The sequence below is a fragment of the Dipodomys ordii genome, unplaced genomic scaffold (genome assembly GCF_000151885.1).
Source record: "Dipodomys ordii isolate 6190 unplaced genomic scaffold, Dord_2.0 Scaffold116, whole genome shotgun sequence".
Classification (NCBI taxonomy): domain Eukaryota; kingdom Metazoa; phylum Chordata; class Mammalia; order Rodentia; family Heteromyidae; genus Dipodomys; species Dipodomys ordii.
The window spans coordinates 1,346,048-1,365,504 of NW_012267332.1; the positions used below are offsets into that span (position 1 = coordinate 1,346,048).

Consider the following 19,457-nt stretch of genomic DNA (forward strand, 5'->3'; position numbering starts at 1 on the left):
TGGGGCTTGAACTCTGGGCTTGGGCACTGTCCCTCAGCTCTTCAGCTCAAGGTGAGGGCTCTACCTCTTGAGCCACAGCACCACATCCGGTTTTCTAGTGGTTTATTGGAGACAAACCAGAGTCTCACAGACTTTCCTGCTCGAGCTGGCTTTGAACCGTGATCCTCAGATCTCAGCCTCCTGAGTAGCTAAGATTATAGGCGTGACCCACTGGCGCCCAGCTAGGCTGTGATTTTTCTGTTCTCTATTTTTCCATGAGATAATGTAAAAGAATTACAAGGTTATTTTTTAAGTTCCTCCAAAATGGAAAGGTGTAGCAGAGGCCCTCATTGGTTTGGCTAGAATTAAGTCCAAATCCCCCCTTCTCAAAGACTATCCCAGAATGCATAGATGTACATTATACATCTCTGTCTCTGTCTCCATCTCTTTCTCTCCTTTCCTCCTTCCCCCTCCCTCCTCTTCCTCCTCCTCTTCTTCCTCTCTCCCTCTCCCTCCCTCCCTCCCCCCTCTCTTCCCCTCCTCTTCCCCCAATTGTCATTTGGCCCTCACCAGGCATCAACATGCTGCATGGAAGTCATTTGCATAAATGTTTCATCCCCCCCCCCACACACACACATAGGTTTGAGAGTCCTAGAGTACCGAACCTTTGCTTTTTTGTACCTAGCTCTCGGTTTAGTACTTTAGACAAATCAGCTAAACTCTCATCTTGGTGAATTAATGAAATACAAATGGGTTGGCCAGAATTATCAGTTGTTGTTAAAAAGACAATGCTATTATCTCGCCCTGCAATACTTCCTGCAAATCATTAAGCAATAGGTAATTCCCTGACAGAAATCCAAAGGAAACACCATGACTTATGTTAACCTCTAACTGCGCAATTCTCTAACTTAGAAGATCAATCCTACCAGATAGAAAAATCAAACCTCTCTTGCCCCAACTCCCAAGAGGGAGTTCTTCATCCATTATCACTATTATTTATTAGAAGCATACCTTCAAATAATTAAATCAGATAATTTTCCTCGGGGGAGATGGGATGGATTTGTTACAAAGAAATTATCTAATTTGGCCATCCTAAAGGTTTGCTACTAATAAATAATAGTAATAATGGATAAAGAACCCTGACTTCTACCCTCAGGCACTTCCTTCTCCTATAGGACGTAATACAAGTGTAACAAAAGTTTAAAACAAACTCAAGATTGTCTTTTGAATCTTACTGATATTAAGCATATTTTCTATCCTTCCCAGTTTTATACCATATGTAGGCTTGATCACATTATTGTTTCCATTTAAGTCACCAATGAAAATATTGACTTAGGACAAAGCCTAGAACAGATGTCTCTGACCTTCTACATTAGAAATCTGTGTTTATTGACATAAATCCATTAGAATCAACTCTAATCAATCATAAAACTCATTCTCATCTATACTCTTAATTTCACCAATCAAATGTAACAAACTAGGTAGTGTTTGCCCTATACCTATACTCTTAGGTACAAAATCAACCTTTCCCTGAAATATTTACCAGAAATGCTGAGGGCAATGACTGGTTGCGGAGTTGGGTAACAGAAGAGAAACAGATAGGGCTTACAAACCTACCAAAATTCCTCAGTGTCCACTTTTCATGGGAAAACTGAGTCACCTCCCTAATCTTGGCAACTTTTAAAATTGAGTTTTTCTTCACAGAGCATAGAATGGTGATTACTAGGGGTGAGAAGATGAGGGAACATAGAGATATGTCAAAGGGAACAAAGTTTATGTAGTATTAGTAAGTATTATGAGATACAGTATGGGAACCATAGTTAATGATATTGTATGCTGTACTTGAAATGTATGAAGAGAGTAGAACTGAAGTGTTATGATGAAAAACAGAAGCTATTAAATATTGGCTATACATCATGTATACAAAATAAATACATAAATACATAAACACAAAAATATGCCTGCCTTAATCAAATCTTCTGTGTGTGTGTGTGTGTGTGTGTGTGTGTGTGTGTGTGTGTGTGTGTGTGTGTGTGTGTGTGTGTGTGTGTGCTGATACTGGGGCTTGAATTCAGGGTCTGGAACTCTCTTTTCTTGCTCAAAGCTGCCACTCTACCACTTAAACCACAACTCCACTTCCTGGCTTTTGGATGGTTCATTGGAAATAAGAGTTTCATGGACTTTTCTGCCGAGGCTGCCTTGAATTGTGGTCCTCAGTAGCTAGGATTACATGCATGAGCTACTAGTACCTGGCTCAAACCCTGATCCTTAAGCCTACCCTCTTCATAGGCTCATATAGAGGACCTAATTTTTTCCTTATGAAAAACACATATTGGGTTCTTCAGATATTCTAATGTTTTAAAACCAGGAAGCTCATGAGAAATGCATTACTACCACTCCCTACATTATCAGATGATGATATTGAGTTCCAGAAAGGAAGTCATTTGTTGTAGATGTTACCTCCAATATACATTGAAACTAGAAACACTTCCTGACTGCTGGCTAGCAGTGTCCTCTCCACCATGATTCTCAGCCTCTAAAGAGACTGCACAAAAATGAGATAATATGCTGCTTTTGTGTCATCTTTTCTGAGTCATCTTATAATTTGTCCTGTTGTGCTTTCTTGGGCTCTAGCCCTTTTTTCCATAGACTGAAATAGAGAGGGGCAAATAGTTTAGATCAGTGATGTGCTTTGTTTGGCATTTGTCTCACCTAGCACAAAGCCCAATGGTTTATTTTTCACATAACTGCTGTCAAACATGCTGTCAGATCCTAAATTTGAATAAAAATAGCTGGAAGTGTGTCTCAGTCATGCTGTGTCTGCCTACCAAGCTTCAAGCCCTGAGTTCAAACCCCAGTACTGTGAAAGCTTGGATAAGAATAAGCATTTCTACTTAGCAGAGACAACAGGATGCTGCAAAATTTTAAGTTAGGAACAATTCCACACCTTGTATCTTCTTGTAAACAAAAGATTAGCTATTGGAACAATTATCCATAAAGCATATAATGGGCATGTGAGAATGTAATTTACCTCAGAGCAAAACATTTGCAACATTTTGGAGCAGAATTGATATTTTGGATATTTGGATATTAGTCTTTCTATGTAGTCCATGCTGGACTCAAGCCCACAATTATCTTGTCTCAAATTCTCAAGTGCTGTGATTACAGGGGTCTACTACCTTTCTGGCTTGTAACAATTTTTAAATCCTTAAGGTAAATATTATTTCAAGCAACAGCACACCACAGAGCCATAAAAATATTCAAGGTAATGTCTTAACTGAAAATGAAACAGAAGCTGGGCGCTGGTGGCTCACGCCTGTAATCCTAGCTACTCAGGAGGCTGAGATCTGAGGATCGCGGTTCAAAGCCAGCCCGGGCAGGAGAGACCGTGAGACTCCTATCTCCAATAAACCACCAGAAAACCGGAAGTGGTGCTGTAGCTCAAGTGGTAGAGCGCTCGCCTTGAGCTGAAGAGCTGAGGGACAGCGCCCAAGCCCAGAGTTCAAGCCCCAAAAAAAAAAAAAAGAAACAGAGCCCAAAGAATATGTATGAACTGTGTGTGGTTGGTTCACCCTTGTAATTCTAGTTACTCAGGAGGATACTGAGGATAAAGGTTAGAAGGCAGCCTCAGTAGACAAGTTCCAGAGACAATTAACTAGCAAAAAGCTAAGTGGAGGTGTGGCTCAACTTGTAGAGTGCTATCTGAATTAAAACACCAAGCAAGGGCAAAGAAGCCTTGAGCTCAAACCCCAATAGCAGCACACACACAAAGAAAATATATTCAAAACCAAAGAAGAAAAAAATGAATGAAAAGATATTCCGTATTCAAAGATAGGAAGAGGGCTGGGAAGGTGGCTCAGTGGTAGAGCGCTTGCCTTGCATGCATGAGGCCCTGGGTTCGATTCCTCAGCACCACATAAGCAAAAAGAAAAAAGCCGGAAGTGGCGCTGTGGCTCAAGTGGTAGAGCGCTAGCCTTGAGCTGAAGAGCTGAGGGACAGCGCCCAGGCCCAGAGTTCAGGCCCATGACTGGACCCCCCCCCAAAAAAAGATAGGAAGAATAAATATTGTTAAAATGTCCATACTGTCCAGTGTAATATACATATTTAATGTATCCCATTCAAAAATCCCTATGACATTCTTCACAAAAGTAAGAAAAACAATCCTAAAATTTATATAGAACTACAAAGGATACTGAACGCATTTTTGATGATTCCATTTGTGATATACGGTCTTATATTCACTTACAATGCTGGGCAGCATAGTAAACAAAATCTCCCAGTCAGCCACACTGATATTTTCAACTTCTCAAGAGTTTATTGGGACTTAGTTCCATGGTAGTTGAATGTGTGTGTGTGTGTGTGTGTGTGTGTAAGAGAGAGAGAGAAAGAGAGAGAGAGAGAAATAAAGAGATTGAGAGAGGGAGAGAGGGGAGAGAAGGAAGGAAGGAATTACAGAAGGCCCTGACAATGGGATTTTGATTGTCCTAAACTGAATCTTAAATTCTGCTTTCAAAGAAAGCTTGTTCAACTAGCTGTGAATTACTCGTGGTAATTTCATTCTGTGTGTCCTGAGTGAGTCAAGAAGATTACATAATCAACACTCTAACTAGCATTTGCATGTGCTTACTCTTTGCCTTCAGTAACTTGTATATCTACATTGTCATTTTCATGACAGCTTTTAGAAAGGCTTATTTTACGCATAACTGAAATTTTTGTTTTTAGTTTGATAAATTCTTCAGAACATGTAAGATCATTCTGTTTAAAACCAACTTGAATTTCTTTGAGACAAGTATACAAAATGTTTAAAGCATATTATATATTTTTATTGAGAGATATGAAAAAACTTTAAATCAGACTATAGCTTTCATCTTTCCTCAACTAGAAGAATGAGTGAAAGTTTTGTGTGTGTAGTAGGCTTATGGAAAGCCTATCTCAGGTCCACTGAAATCCAAAGACCAAGCAAACAAACACCATAACTTATGTCCCAGTTCATCTCAAAATTTAGCAGTCTTCAAGACTTACTTATGGTCAAGCACAGTGACACACACCTTAATCCCAGCACTCCACCAGGCACATGCACATCTGTAACCTAACTACTTAGGAGGCTGAGATCTGAGGATCACAAGTCCAAGATAGCTTGGGTAGGAAAGTCTGTGAGACTCTTATCTCCAATTAACCAACAAAATAGCAGGAAGTAAGGTGTGGCTCAATTGGTAGAGGGCTAGCCTTGAGCAAAACATGCTAAGGGCCAAGTTCAAGCCCCAGTACCAGCACATACACATACAAAATCCTACAACTCCAGAAAGTAAAGTGAGATGATCAAGGCTAGCCTAGGCTGTTTAGCAAAAGCCTATTTCAAAAAATCAGGAGGCAAGGGTCATGTATGGGGGGAAGACTTACACATTATTTTGGTAGTCTTATCAGTAAACATAACATTGAGTGATCACTTCTGTTTTTGTTAGTGTAAATTAATTGTACAAGGAGGTTAATAATAATTCGTCCATAGATGCATACAATTTACCCCTATCAAATGTGCTCCTCTATTATGCTCTCTTAACTCTCAACTTCTTTTTCAAACGGTAGTTAGTTTCTTAATGCTGTCTTCATATATATAGTGTACTTCAATCATGTTCACTCCTCAGTAGGTTCTCTTTTCCCTCTCTCCCTCCCGCTGGTTCCCACAGCCAGACAATCCTTCATTTAAGCTCATGTCCCATTTTATCATTATTATTAATCATTTTAGGTCTAAATTCCATATATGAGAGAAAGCATACATTGATGACTTTTTGAGGTTGTCTTATCTCACTAAATATACCCCAACTAACCATTGTCCCAAATTGAAGTCATTTCTTTGATAGAAGAAACATTATATTACATATGCATATAAGTACATAAGCTCTAGAATCAGACATAGTAGATTTTGTCCAAACTATACTGTGTAAACCTTAGTCAAGTTACTGAACTTCTCTGAACTTCAAATTCCTCCTAGATTAAAAAAAATGGAGATTATAATAATGCTAAAAAAATTAGGTGCTTTGTTTACAACAGTGCCCAGCATGTAATAAATGCACCATGGATGGTAGCTATTATTTGGTTAGTACAGTAAACTCATACCATCAATTGAGTAGAAAAAATGAATTATATTCTTTATAGGTACATTGTTAACTCTGTAATGATAGGAATACTAGCTGACCCTATTTTGCCTCCTCCTGACTCCATCACTCAAAATCCTAACTCCCAAGAATGATCCAGTCTTAAGGCAAGAATGAAGGTTTTAAATGTTTCCAGCTTACGGTTCCCCTCCCTCCTCCCTCCCCGCCACGCACACCTCTTCTATAAAAGCTTTCTTCACAAAAACTTACAAAAGCATCTCAATTAGTCAGTTTGAGTATACATATAGAAAACATTTTATTAACTCCACAGAAGAAAAAAACTCAGGATTTGAAACAAGACAGCAGTTTGAATCTAGGCTCTAGTGTCTTTGCTTGTGGCTTTGGGCAAGTTGATTCCCAAAATTACTTAACATCTCAGAAATTGGCCGCTTGGTATGAATAATGATAATGAGATCTTCATGCAAGCATTGTAGGGTGGGAACAAAATCCCACTTTGATAAGTTCTTACCTCAAACGCTCAGCACGGAAGGATCACTTCACAGATGGTTGCTCTCTCCACCCTCTTTCTGAAGTCCCATCTTCTTCTCCTTTGCCTTGTGGCTTGCTGTGATCTAAAGCACTCAGGAACACACAGACTTGGGGATAGATATGTAATGAAAGAATATGAGATGAAGGCACAGGATAGAGTGAGGGCTAGGCAGGAAGCAGGCTGAGAATGCACAATGCTCCCCAGGAGTGTTGTGGATTCGACTGAAGCACACACAGAGGTAGAAGCTGTCTGTCTGGAGTTGTTTCTTGGACTGAGGAAAGGGTTATATGAACAGATGTCCCTGGCCAAAAGAATCCAAACCCTGCAGGATGAGGCAAAACAGGTGATCTGGGAAAACAGATAACAAGAAGCGGAAGGGAGAAGCTGTGCTGTGGAATCAGGTAGGCCTAAGCCAGAAACTCCGATTGCCACTTACTGAAGAACCTTAGGCAAATTATTGAAATTCTTTGTACCACAGTTTCCTTATCTCTAGAGTAGAGATAATACATCACAGAGTCCTTGTGACTTCTTACCTGGTGGTGAGGACACAGCACTGAGTAAGTGGTCCAGAGGATGGAGGTCCAGTCACTTTTATGCTTTGATTTTGGGGTTGAGGTCTAGTGAACTATTATCTAGGGCTGGTCTTGAATTGTGATCCTCCTGACCCTGATCTCTCCAGTAACTAGGATTACAAGTGTGAATCATCCATACCTAGCACTCATGTTTATTGATAATAAATTCCCATTCCTCTCCCTAATCTCCAGGTAAAAATTGAGTTGCTTTTGGTCACTACAGGATCAGTTTATTTTCAAGACATTTTTGACAAATGGAATTATCCAGAATGTATTCATTTCTGCATGGATTCTTTCATGTAGCATAACTGAGATTCATTTGTGTTGTTGAGTGTATTAATAGTTTATTCCCTTTTTATTACACCATAGTATACTATTGTGGAGCACTTTTACTTGAGGTTCCTATGTCTTGATGTCAGATATATGTAAAAAATCCACAAAAGGTCCTCATTTAATAGCTTTGTTCAGTGACATGTACAGTTTATTTATTAAAGGTGAAAGGTATGGGAGTGAATGATCAAGATGCACCATAAACATAAGTCAATATAGTGAATTGAAACCTCTTTGTACAACTATTTTTAAATACTTATAGTTATAGCAAAGGATAAAAGCTATGGAGTCACATTGCTTGCCATTTTACTGGTATATTAAAATGCTGCTGATTTTATTTTAATTTTTTGTTTACCATGACCTTAATGAATTCATTTACTAGTTCTAATTGTCCTTTAGTGAAGTTTTGGGTTTTTTCAATATATAGTGACATATCATCTACAAACAGGTACAATTTGACTTCCTCCACTGTTATGTGTATGCCTTTAATTTCTTTGTCTTGTCTGGCTATAACTTTATTACTACATTGAATGAGAGTTATGACAATGTACACCATTGTCTTCTTCTTAAACTTAGAGGAAATAATCTCAGCTTTCTCCCATTCAATGTGATGTTGGCTGTAACTCTTTGAAATTTTAAAAGGTCTTAATCTGAGATCCATAAACAATGAAGAGGGAGAGGGAGAGGGAGAGAGACAGAGAGAGAGAGAGAGAGAGAGAGAGAGAGAAGCAGATAACAAAAAATTTAGTAATATCCACTTTGGTGAATAACCCCACCTAAACAATTTGATGTTATAAGGAAAGAGAAAAATTAGAAACATTCCCTGCTGTTAAAAAGGTTCCAATCAAGTAGAGAGGTTTTCAAAGTGGGGAGAAACTATTAGTAACAAGGGAAAGAGAAAGGAAGGACATAATAGAGGTGCAAGTCAATTGTGTTGTGGAGTAGAAAAAGTAGTCATTCCAACAGTAGGAATCCATGCTGACCTTACTGAAGTAATTGGAGTAACATTTTTAATACTTCAAGAATGAGTAGGGTTTGGATGATTAAACAAAGGAAGAATGTTCCAAGCTTTGGAAATAGATCCAAAGATATGTCTGGCTCCTAAGATATTTGCAGGAAAAAAGTGAGAAGTATGGAAGGAATGGACTGGCAATGTCCATTCCATGGACATTGACAGTTTATATATGTTTTGTTGAAGTGAATCAGTTGCCTTCAACAGATGTGAAAAATGTAAAGTAAAAGAATTGAAATGAAGTAATATAATTTAAGAAGATTTTCTTTACTTCTGTATTAGCTTCCAATGCTGCCATAACAAAGACAAGCTAGAGTAAAACAATAGAAATATACCTATCATCTAACTTCCTTCTATGTCCTTTCTGCTCTTCTCCCCATCTTAGGTCACAATGGTGCCTTGTATATCTCAAAATACTTAACATAATAGGTTCTGGACATACTATAAAGAAATGATAACAAGCTGGGTACCAGGGGCTCATGCCTGTAATCCTAACAACTCAGGATGCTGAGATCTGAGCATCACAGTTCAAAGCCAGCCCAGGCAGAAAAGCCCAATAAACTACTCAGAAAAAGCTGGAAGTAGGGGCTGGGAAGGTGGCTCAGTGGTAAGTGCTTGCCTTGCAAGCATGAGGCCCTGGGTTAGATTCCTCAGCACCACATAAGCAGAAAAAGCCAGAAGTGGTGGTGTGGGTAAAGTGGTAGAGCGCTAGCCTTGAGCTAAAGAGCTGAGGGACAGTGCCCAGGCCCAGAATTCAGGCTCCACGACCAACTAAAAAAAAAAAGCTGGAAGTGGCACTGTGCCTTGAGTGGTAGAGTGCTAGCTTTGAACACAAAAAGGCTCAGGGATAGCACCCAGGCCCTGAGTTCAAGCCCCAGGACCAGCAATAAAAAGGAAAAAAGAAATGATAACAGTTTAAGGTGATAAGTATAGTGATTATCCTAAATTGAACATTACATAATATATGTGTATTAAAACCTCATATTCAGAAATACTAGGTCAATAAAAAATAAAATATATTAATCCAGTGTGTAAAGACAGAAATCTATTGCCTCAGAGTTGTAGAGAGTAGATGTATAAGATCAAGCATTTGAAATGACATTAAGGCCCTATATGGCCTCTAGGGGAAGATACTTCATTGCTTCTTGCATGTATTACTGAGTTTGTAATTGCATTACTCTAACCCATCTCCATGTTTGCACAACCATCCTTCCTCTTTGTCCAAATGTTCCTCTTTTTATAAGCATGCCAGTCATATTGGATTTAGGGCTCTTCCTACTCTTGAATGAATCAATTTAGCTAATTACATCCATAATGAACCCATTCCTAAATAAGGTCACATTCTGAGGTACTGCTAGAAGTTCAACATGTATTTAGGGGTGACATACTTGAACTCATAACCTCTACTGTGTACAGTGTCAATAAACTGTGGCCTTAGAAAACCTAGAAATATCACTGGACAAGACAGAATTCAATGATATTTTCAGAAAAATCAAATAAGTTTGGTGATAGATAAAAGCAAGATGCTACAAGAGAAAAAACACAGCAACAAAGAAAACACCCATTTACAAATATAAACACCCTCTTCAGCATTCTCAGTATCAGATTAAGAACAAGTTGAAGATACTGGTGTGGTCACAAGCCTTCCTGTTGATGAAGTAGGGGGAAAAACAGCACTGAGCCATTTGCATCTGTGAGTTCTGAGTGGCCAAAGGCCAGAAAAGGAAATAAAAGGTTAATCTTCACAGGAAGTATAACAGGTGCTTATAAATGCTCAGAATTGGTGAGCCAGTAAATTGTGGTTGGAATCCTTCCTGCCCTTTACTCTCAGATCCTCTCTTCTAATGTAAGAATTCACACAGATAAGAAATATAAGCTGAATTCTTAGTATCTTTTTAACTGAATAAGTGTCTGCAATACTACTAATAATGAAGTAATATTCTATTTTTTCCAGTTTGAGGTTTCCAAAGCCTTTTCACAATAAATTTTTAGTTGCAAAGCAAATATTTAGTAGCCTATGACTGTCTCCCAAAATTTCTCAGAAGTATTTAGGTCTACTCACAAGTAATTTTGATTACTCTTATGGAAAGATAATGTACCATTCTAGGAACAATTTGTAAAAGGACAAATAAAAGTTCCAGGCAGGAAATTTGTTTCACATTCAGAAACACACTGGACCACATGCATGTGTAAGCAATCAAACTGACTAAAAAATGATATACACAGGGGTGGATTCCAACGGTGTAACTCGAACAATTAACTGACAATTTTACCAAAATAGATATCAAAGAAGAGACACTTCTCCAAACAAGTTATGCAATTGGCCAATAAGAACATAAAAACTATTCTTTTTTTTTCAGTGTCCCATTCTTTTTTTATTTATTTATTTTATTTTATTTGTGAACATACTGTACAGAGGGGTTACAATTACATGGGCAGGATAATGCGTACATTTCTTAGCAGAATGAAGAAAGGAGGATGTAGCCATAATCAGTACATATCCTATAAAATTGAGGGGAGAGGTTGGGTTGGGAGGGATGGGGGAAAAATGATGAAAGGGATGACATCGATCAAGATATTTTCACAATAAAAAAAAGATACATTGTATATATGAACTGATCTATTGAATGGAAACTACTTTGTAAGACTACTTAAAGATAAAATATAATTTTCAAAAAGATCCTCATAATCACTAGTATTAGGAAAATGAAAAACAAAACTACAATAGGGGTCTGGGAAGGTGACTCAGTGGTAGAGCGTTTGCCTTGCATGCATGAGGCCCTGGGTTCGATTCCTCAGCACCACATAAGAAAAAAGAAAAAAGCCGGAAGTGGCGCAGTGGCTCAAGTGGTAGAGCGCTAGCCTTGAGCTGAAGAGCTGAGGGACAGTGCCCAGGCCCAGAGTTCAGGTCCCACAACCAGACCCAAAAATAAATAAATAAACAAAAAAACACAATAGGATATCAGCCCACATCCACTAAGATGTTGCCATGACTTAGGCACTTTTGTCCTCCTAAATTCATCTGATGAATCCTAATCACTATTGCAATACCATTAAGAGATGTGAAGTTTGGGAGATGATTGGATCATGAGGGAAGAGCCCTTGTGAATGGGGTTGTTGCCTTTCTTACAATGTTAGAGAAAGAATGCTGCTCTTTTTGCCATGTCATGCATCATCTGGGAGGAACAGGCCCTCATCTGACATTAAAGCTGCTGATGTGTACATCTTAGGCTTTACAGCCTCCAAAGCTGTGATAAATAAACTTCTATTTTTGACAAGTTACCCAGTCTAAGGAATTTTGTTCCAGCAACCCAAATGGGCTAAGATGACAACAACTGCTTAAATAACAATACATGTTAGGGGGACCAAGATGGCAATGGTACAGTAGGGAAATGCCACAGCTCTCTCCAACCAAAAAGAGAGTTCAAGTTCCAACACTTAATTTCCCCAAGAGACTGACAACAAGACAAACACCCAGAGAAAAACAGGAAGCTGACAAAAAAGAAAGAAAAGGAAGAATATCAGAACAGAGAAGCACGAAGACCCCTCCCCCTTACTGGTGCCACAACACACCAAGCCATGGCCAGCCCAGCCTGGTGGGGGCTGCTGTAGTCACCAGAGACACAGGGGGTTGCCTGCAGATCACCTGCACAGAAGACACCTGAGGTACAATGTCGGACCCGCTGATGGCGAATAACAGAGAAACCTCCTAGCCAGGAGCCTGCACAAAGATCCCATCCCCACCCCTCACTCTCCGAGAAGTGGGGCTCCATCCCGCCAAAGCCACTAGGCCCCACGGCGGGAACCCCAGAACTACATGGGTCACCCACCAAACGCCAGAGCAGAAGACCTGCAAGGTACTGGTACTGATCCGGAGAGCACAAATAGAGACAAACCCCAGTGCTCAGAACCTGTATGGAGACCCCTCCCTCCCCCCTCCCCCCGCCTCAGCCAGAGGCCCATCCTGCAGCATCGACCCAAAACAGCATCAACAGAGGCAGAGACAGAGGAGACATGTGCAGAGCCACCACTGGCTGGCCCAGCCCACAAACATCTCAACTGAACTCTGATTGCAGCAGCAACCATCAACCTACATTACATAGAAACAACAACTAGCTCCAGAGTAACTACCCCTCAGGGTACAGTGTATCCCTCAAGGAAGACCAGAGCTGGCCGGAACCCCCAGACCTTGACCCATACCCCTACCCCAACACCTGGATTACAAGACCCACTAAAACTGGGAACTGTTCGAGAGCTCCACCAGCCCATGGAGCACATCCAGCTGGCCAGGCTAGATTAAGAGCACCCCTGGAAGGGAGCTTAAACACCCAAGCCAGGAACAGTACCCCTAGGTCACAACAGCCAACAGTGGAAAAAATTTGAACTGTGTACTCCAGGCTGCGCAACCCAGGCAGGATTCACAGCACAGGTCCAAATGACGTGCCCCAGGCCAGGGACCAGGAGCTAGGACCAGGCCTGGGGATCCGGTGCCTGAGTAACACAACCAACTCCTCCTGATTGAAATCAGAAGCTGAGCATATGCCTCAGCAGAGGGGAGAAAACAGGGAACTGCACCCCCTGGGAATCACACCCGTGACAGCAAAAGACCTGGGTGTCCAGGGCAAGAGAACCAGAAGCCCAAACCCCACTAGAACCCGACCCATATATCTCAGGCTGGGAACTGGACAACTCAGGCCGCCAACACCTGATAATAGCCAGGAGCTCAGGCTGGTAAGGTGGTTCAGCAGTAGAGTGCTTGCCTTGTGTACATGAGGCCCTGGATCTGATTCCTCAGCACCACATAAGCAGACAGGGTCAGAAGTGGCGCTGTGGCTCAAATGGTAGGGTGCCAGCCTGGAGCTGAAGAGCTGAGGGACAACACCCAGGCCCAGAGTTCAGGCTCACAACCGGGCCAAAAAAAAATCAGGAGTCCATAGCAGACTCCAGCAACTGGGAGAGCACATCCAGCACATTTAATCTTGCCAAGAGCACCTGTAAGAGTAAACAGGAGCAGTCTAGGCCACTCAGTCCTTCTAAAGGCATGAACTGCCAGTGATCTACAGCAGAGAGCCGACAGCCTTATGTGAGTCAGACCAGCAGCTGGAGATAGGCCCCCAACAGAACAGAGACCAGATACAGACTCTCTCTGACAGCCCAGAAACAGCAACCAAGCTAAGACAAACACCTATTGACGAAAACAAAATTTCAGATTAGTCTCCAATAATCCCTGAATCCCCATGCAAAAATCATAGAGAAAAATTACAAGGTTTATCAACACCCAGGATAGCAAGCTACCCCCAAAAGCCAGCAGCCACCCAGGGGAGAGCCCCAGTGGAAGCAAAGCAGGAACGGAAGACAAAAGCTTCATCCAAGAGATGCTAGAGGCAATGACTCAAGAATTAAAGTGAGAAATAGACCAGAAATTGAAAGAACACAGGGACAAACTGTTGAAAGAGATGCAGGGTCTCAAGCAGGAGGTGCCCACAAAAATAGAGTACTAATCTCACTAAAAGGTGAGATTAGTACTTTGAGAACCAACATCAAATCCATAAATGAGTCCATTTCCTCCATGCAAACCACAATAGAAGCCATAGTTAACAGAGTGAAGGAAATGGAATTTAGAGTGTCAGATACAGAAGACAGAATACACCAATTGGACCCAAAAAAAACACAGATATGGAAAAATCACTTAAATTATGCCAAAGAGAAATCCAAGAGCAAGTGCATGGTGCCAAGAAATTTAACCTTCGTATAATTGGAGTGGCCAAAGGTGAGGAATATCAAAGCAAGGGAATGCAACACCTATTCAACAAGATTATCAATGAAAATTTCCCCCATCTTAAAAAAGAATATCTTATCTACATAACAGAAGCATATAGAATACCTAACAAGCAGGATCCCAGGAGAAACACTTCTAGACACATTATAGTAAAAATGACAGATCTGAATAATAAGGAAACAATCTTGCATGCAGCAAAAATGAAGAAGGAGCTATATTACAATGGGGAAAAAATTAGAATCATTGCAGATCTCTCCACACAGATACTGAATGCAAGAAAGACCTAGGAAAGTACCATCCGAGCCCTGAGAACCAATAACTGCCAGCCTAGACTGATATACCCGGCAAAGCTAGCATTCACATTATATGGAGAATTGAAAATTTTTAATAGTAAAGAAAAACTAAATGAATTCATAAACAATATGCCAGCATTACAAAGAATACTAAGAGGGGAAACACAACCTGAAGAAAGCAACCAGGAACAGGGACCCACACCAGACAGTCATTAATAAAAGTCTAACTGAGCAAGCACAGGAGGAAAGGAAAGAAGAAAACTTAGGAAAACAGGGAATGACAGGGACCACAATGCATCTCTCTATAATATCCTTAAATATTAATGGACTTAATTCACCAATCAAAAGAAAAAGAACTGCAGATTGGATCAGAAAACATGACACATCCATCTGGTGCTTTCAGGAGACCCACCTCTCAGCCAAACATACAAACAAATTCAGAGTGAAGGGTTGGGAAAGGATCTACCAATCAAATGCCCCCAGTAAGAAAGTAGGAGTAGCTATCTTGATTTCTGACAAAATAAACTTTTCATTAAAAATCAATACAAAAAGACAAGGAAGGACACTACTTATTAATACAGGGAACAATCCAAGAGGAAGATATTACCATTATCAACTTATACTCCCCAAACACTGGAGTACCCAAATATGTTAAGCAAATACTATCAAACTTACAGAATAAAATAGATCTTAGTATGATAATACTAAGAGATTTTAACACCCCACTCTCACCAAAGGACAGGTCTACCAACCAGAGGATTGGCAAAGAAGCTACCAAATTAAGTGAGGCCATATTTCAAGCAGAACTAACTGACATCTACCGAGTATTTCACCCTAAAACAACACAGTACACATTCTTCTCGGCAGCTCATGGAACTTTCTCCAAAATAAACCATATCATAGCTCATGCAAGGAACTTAAGCAAATACAAGGTGACTGACATAATCCCCTGTATCCTATGCAACCACAGTGGAATCAAACTAGTTCTCAATGACAAAGCATATTGCAGAAATTACTCAAATACATGGAAATTGAACAGCACACTTCTAAGCAACACCTGGGTAACAGAAGAAATTAGAGAAGAAATTAAAAGGTTCCTACAATTCAATGAAAATTAAGACACATCACAAAGAAACTTGTGGGACATAGCAAAAGCAGTCCTGAGGGGCAACTTTATCACCCTCAGTGCCCACATCAAGAAAATATAGACCAAGTAAATAATCTCATGTTGCAATTAAAACAGCTAGAAAAACATGAAAAAATGGAACCTAAAGTTACTAGATGGAGCCAGATAATCAAATAAGAGCAGAAATTAGTGAGATAGAGAATAGGAAAGTTATAAATAAAATTAATAAAACAAAAAGCTGGTTCTTTGAAAAACTAAATAAAATTGGCAGACCTTTGGCAAGATTAATTAAGAAAAGAAGAGAGGAAACCCAAAATAACAAGATCAAGGATGCCACGGGAAAAGTCACAAGTACCCAAGATATCCAAACAATTATAAAGAACTATTTTCAAAAGTTATACTCTCTAAAGAAAGAAAACCTAGCAGAAATGGATGCATTTTTAGACCAAGTTGCCCAAACTGAACAAAGAAGAAGTAAATCAATTAAATAAGCCAATATCTTACAATGAGATACAGGAAGCAAGCAGAAGTCTTCCAACAAAGAAAAGCCTAGAACCAGATGGATTCACAGTGGAATTTTATAAGATTTTAAAGAAGAACTAATACCCATACTCCTCAAGCTCTTCAAAGAAGCAGAGAAGGAAGGAGTTATCCCAAACTCATTCTACGACGCCAATATCACATCCCCAAACCAGGCAAAGACCCAACCAAAAAAGAGAACTACAGACCAATCTCCTTGTTGAACACAGATGCAAAGATCCTTAACAAAATTCTAGCTAACAGAATCCAGAAATACATTTAAAAAATAATCATACACTACGACCAGGTAGGCTTCATTCCAGAGATGCAGAGATGGTTTAACATACATAAATCAATAAATGTAATCCAACACATCAACAGAGCCAAGGTCAAGAACCACATGATTATTTCCACAGATGCAGAAAAGGCTTTTGATAAAATACAACATTCATTCATGTTAAAAGCTCTGGAGAAAATAGGAATAGAAGGAACATTCCTTAAAACAATAAAAGCCATATACGACAGACCAATAGTCAATATTATACTTAATGGGGAAAAACTACAACCAATTCTCCTAAAATCAGGAACAAGGCAAGGATGCCCACTGTCTCCATTCTTTTTCAATATAGTCCTGGAACCCTTAGCCAGGGCAATAAGGCAAGAAAAAGACATTAAAGGGATCTGCATAGGGAAAGACGTTAAACTATCCCTTTTTGCAGATGACATGATACTATACCTTCATGATCCAAAAAACTCCATCCCCAAACTCTTAGAAATTATAATCACTTTGGCAAAGTAGCAGGATTCAAAATCAACCCACAAAAATCAGTAACCTTCCTTCCTATACACTGACAATGTACAAGCAGAGAGGGAAATAAAGGAAGCAACCCCATTTACAATAACTCCCCCCAAAAATAAAATATTTAGGAATTAACCTAACCAAAGATGTAAAAGAATTATTTAATGAAAAGTATAAAAACTTAAAGAAAGAAATTACAAAAGACACTAAGAAATGGAAAGACTTTCCATGCTTTTGGATAGGCAGACTTAATATAGTGAAAATGCCAATACTGCCAAAATTAATATACAAATTCAATGCAATTCCCATTAAAATCACAATTACGTACATTTCTGAAATACAGAAAACAGTCCAAACTTATATTCGTATGGAACAACAAAAGACAGAATAGCCAAAACAATTCTAGGCAAAAAAGACAACATGGGAGGGATCTCGATGCCAGACTTCAAACTCTACTATAGAGCCATAATAACAAAGACAGCAGGGTACTGGCACAAAAACAGACCAGACGACCAATGGAATAGAATAGAAGATCCAGAAATAAAACCACATACTTACAGTCAGTTGATATTTGACAAAGGAGCCAAAGACATACAGTGGAAGAAACACAGCCTCTTCAACTAACAGTGCTGGGAAAACTGGGCAGCCACATGCAGAAAACTAAAAGTGGACCCCAGCCTATCACCATGCACCAACCTCAACTCAAAATGGAATAAAGACCTTAACCTCAAGCCTGAATCTCTGAAACTACTGCAGGACAGAGTAGGAGAGACATTTGAACTTATAGGCACAGGCAGGAACTTCCTGAACAGAGTTCCAGGGTCACAACAAATTGGAGAGAGACTTGACAAATGGGATAAATAAAAAGTTTCTGCACAGCTAAAGTTATAGCAACCAAGCTAGAAAGACAACCAACTAACTGGGAAAAAATATTCACCAGCAAGATATCAGACAAGGGATTAATATCCAGTATATACAGTATATACCAATTACTAAATTGGCAAGGGAACTAAAGAGAGACTTCTCAGAAGAAGAAATAAAAATGGCAAAGAAACATATGAGGAAATGTTCGTCATCCCTGGTTGTGAAGGAAATGCAAATAAAGACAACCCTAAGATACCACCTTACCCCAGTCAGAATGGCCCATATCCTAAAGTCAGCCAATGACAAATGCTGGAGCGGATGTGGAGAAAGAGGAACCCTATTACACTGCTGGTGGAAATGTATTCTTTCAAAACCACTTTGGAAAGCAGTCTGGAGGGTCTTCAGAAAGCTAAATATTGACCTCCCTTATGACCCAGTCATACTACTTCTAGGCATCTATCCTGAACAACAGGAACCAGTATACACGGACACATGCACCTCCATGTTTATTGCATCACTGTTCACAATAGCCAGGGTATGGAAACAACCCAGATGTCCCACCACAGATGAATAGATCCAAAAATTGTGATATCTATAGACAATAGAATTTTATGCATCCATTAGAAAGGACAAAATAATGATATTTGCAGGGAAATGGATGGAGCTAGAAGAATCATGTTGAACCAAGAGCAAAGAGAGAAATGGCACATGGTCTCCCTGATAAGTGGATGTTAAATCCAAAATGTTAGGTAATATGACAAAATTAAGAAGATTTAAGAAACAAAGGACTTCCACTCATCTGGTCGAATCACTACTAAATAACCCCATGCTGCTGATCACATATATGGTATATATGTGCACACTGGAGGGAAACCAGGAGGAGGACACAGAACTAGAGGGAATCAGGGAAAAACATACAAGAGCAGGACCCATCAGATGCACTGGACATTGATAAAAATGAACTAAGCAACTCAATGGCAGTGATGGAAGGGAGGGAATGAGTGGGAAAGAGGGAACAGCTGATGCTATGCAAAACAAAAGAAATGTACATATCACCCAATGTGGAAGAAATAACTGTATTGCAAAGCCCATAGAACTCACAAATGTTATAGGCCATGATAGACAATTTGCCCCATGAAAGTTAGAATGTGTTTGTGACTTTAACTAAGCATCACTATCCCACAATACTGTGAAAATTGGAAAATTGTGTAACCACTTAAGCACAATAAAAAATTTGAAAAAAATAACAATACATGTTGATGCTGTTACACAGAAATTGGTACCTTTTTGCATTTTTGGTAGGGATATAACCTTGAAACATCAGAAACAGTTTGGTGGCCCCTACAAAAGCCAACACAAAAATCCTGTCTCAAGAATTCTATTCCAAGAATTGAAAACCCAGAAATGAACCTACAGACCTATAGCCATCTAATCTTCAATAAGGGAGCTAAAAAAATAGAATGGAAGAAAGACAGCCTCTTCAGTAAATGGTGCTGGCAAAATTGGTTAACTACATGTAGAAAACTAAAGCTAGATCCTTAT

At 39.6% G+C, this 19,457-nt stretch overlaps 1 protein-coding gene across 6 annotated transcripts in view; it reads right to left on the reverse strand.

The window, feature by feature from the left end:
• The window catches only part of LOC105995190 (lysophosphatidic acid receptor 6-like), a 79,495-nt gene that overhangs the window by 13,499 nt on the left and 46,539 nt on the right, over positions 1-19,457 (reverse strand). For 3 of the 6 annotated variants that reach the window (XM_013028888.1, XM_013028887.1, XM_013028889.1), the window contains one exon: positions 6,601-6,727. The exons of the other annotated variants lie outside the window; for them this stretch is intronic. The gene's annotated coding sequence lies outside the window, so the exon portion shown is untranslated. The remainder of the gene's footprint in view (positions 1-6,600; positions 6,728-19,457) is intronic. 6 annotated transcript variants of the gene reach the window in all.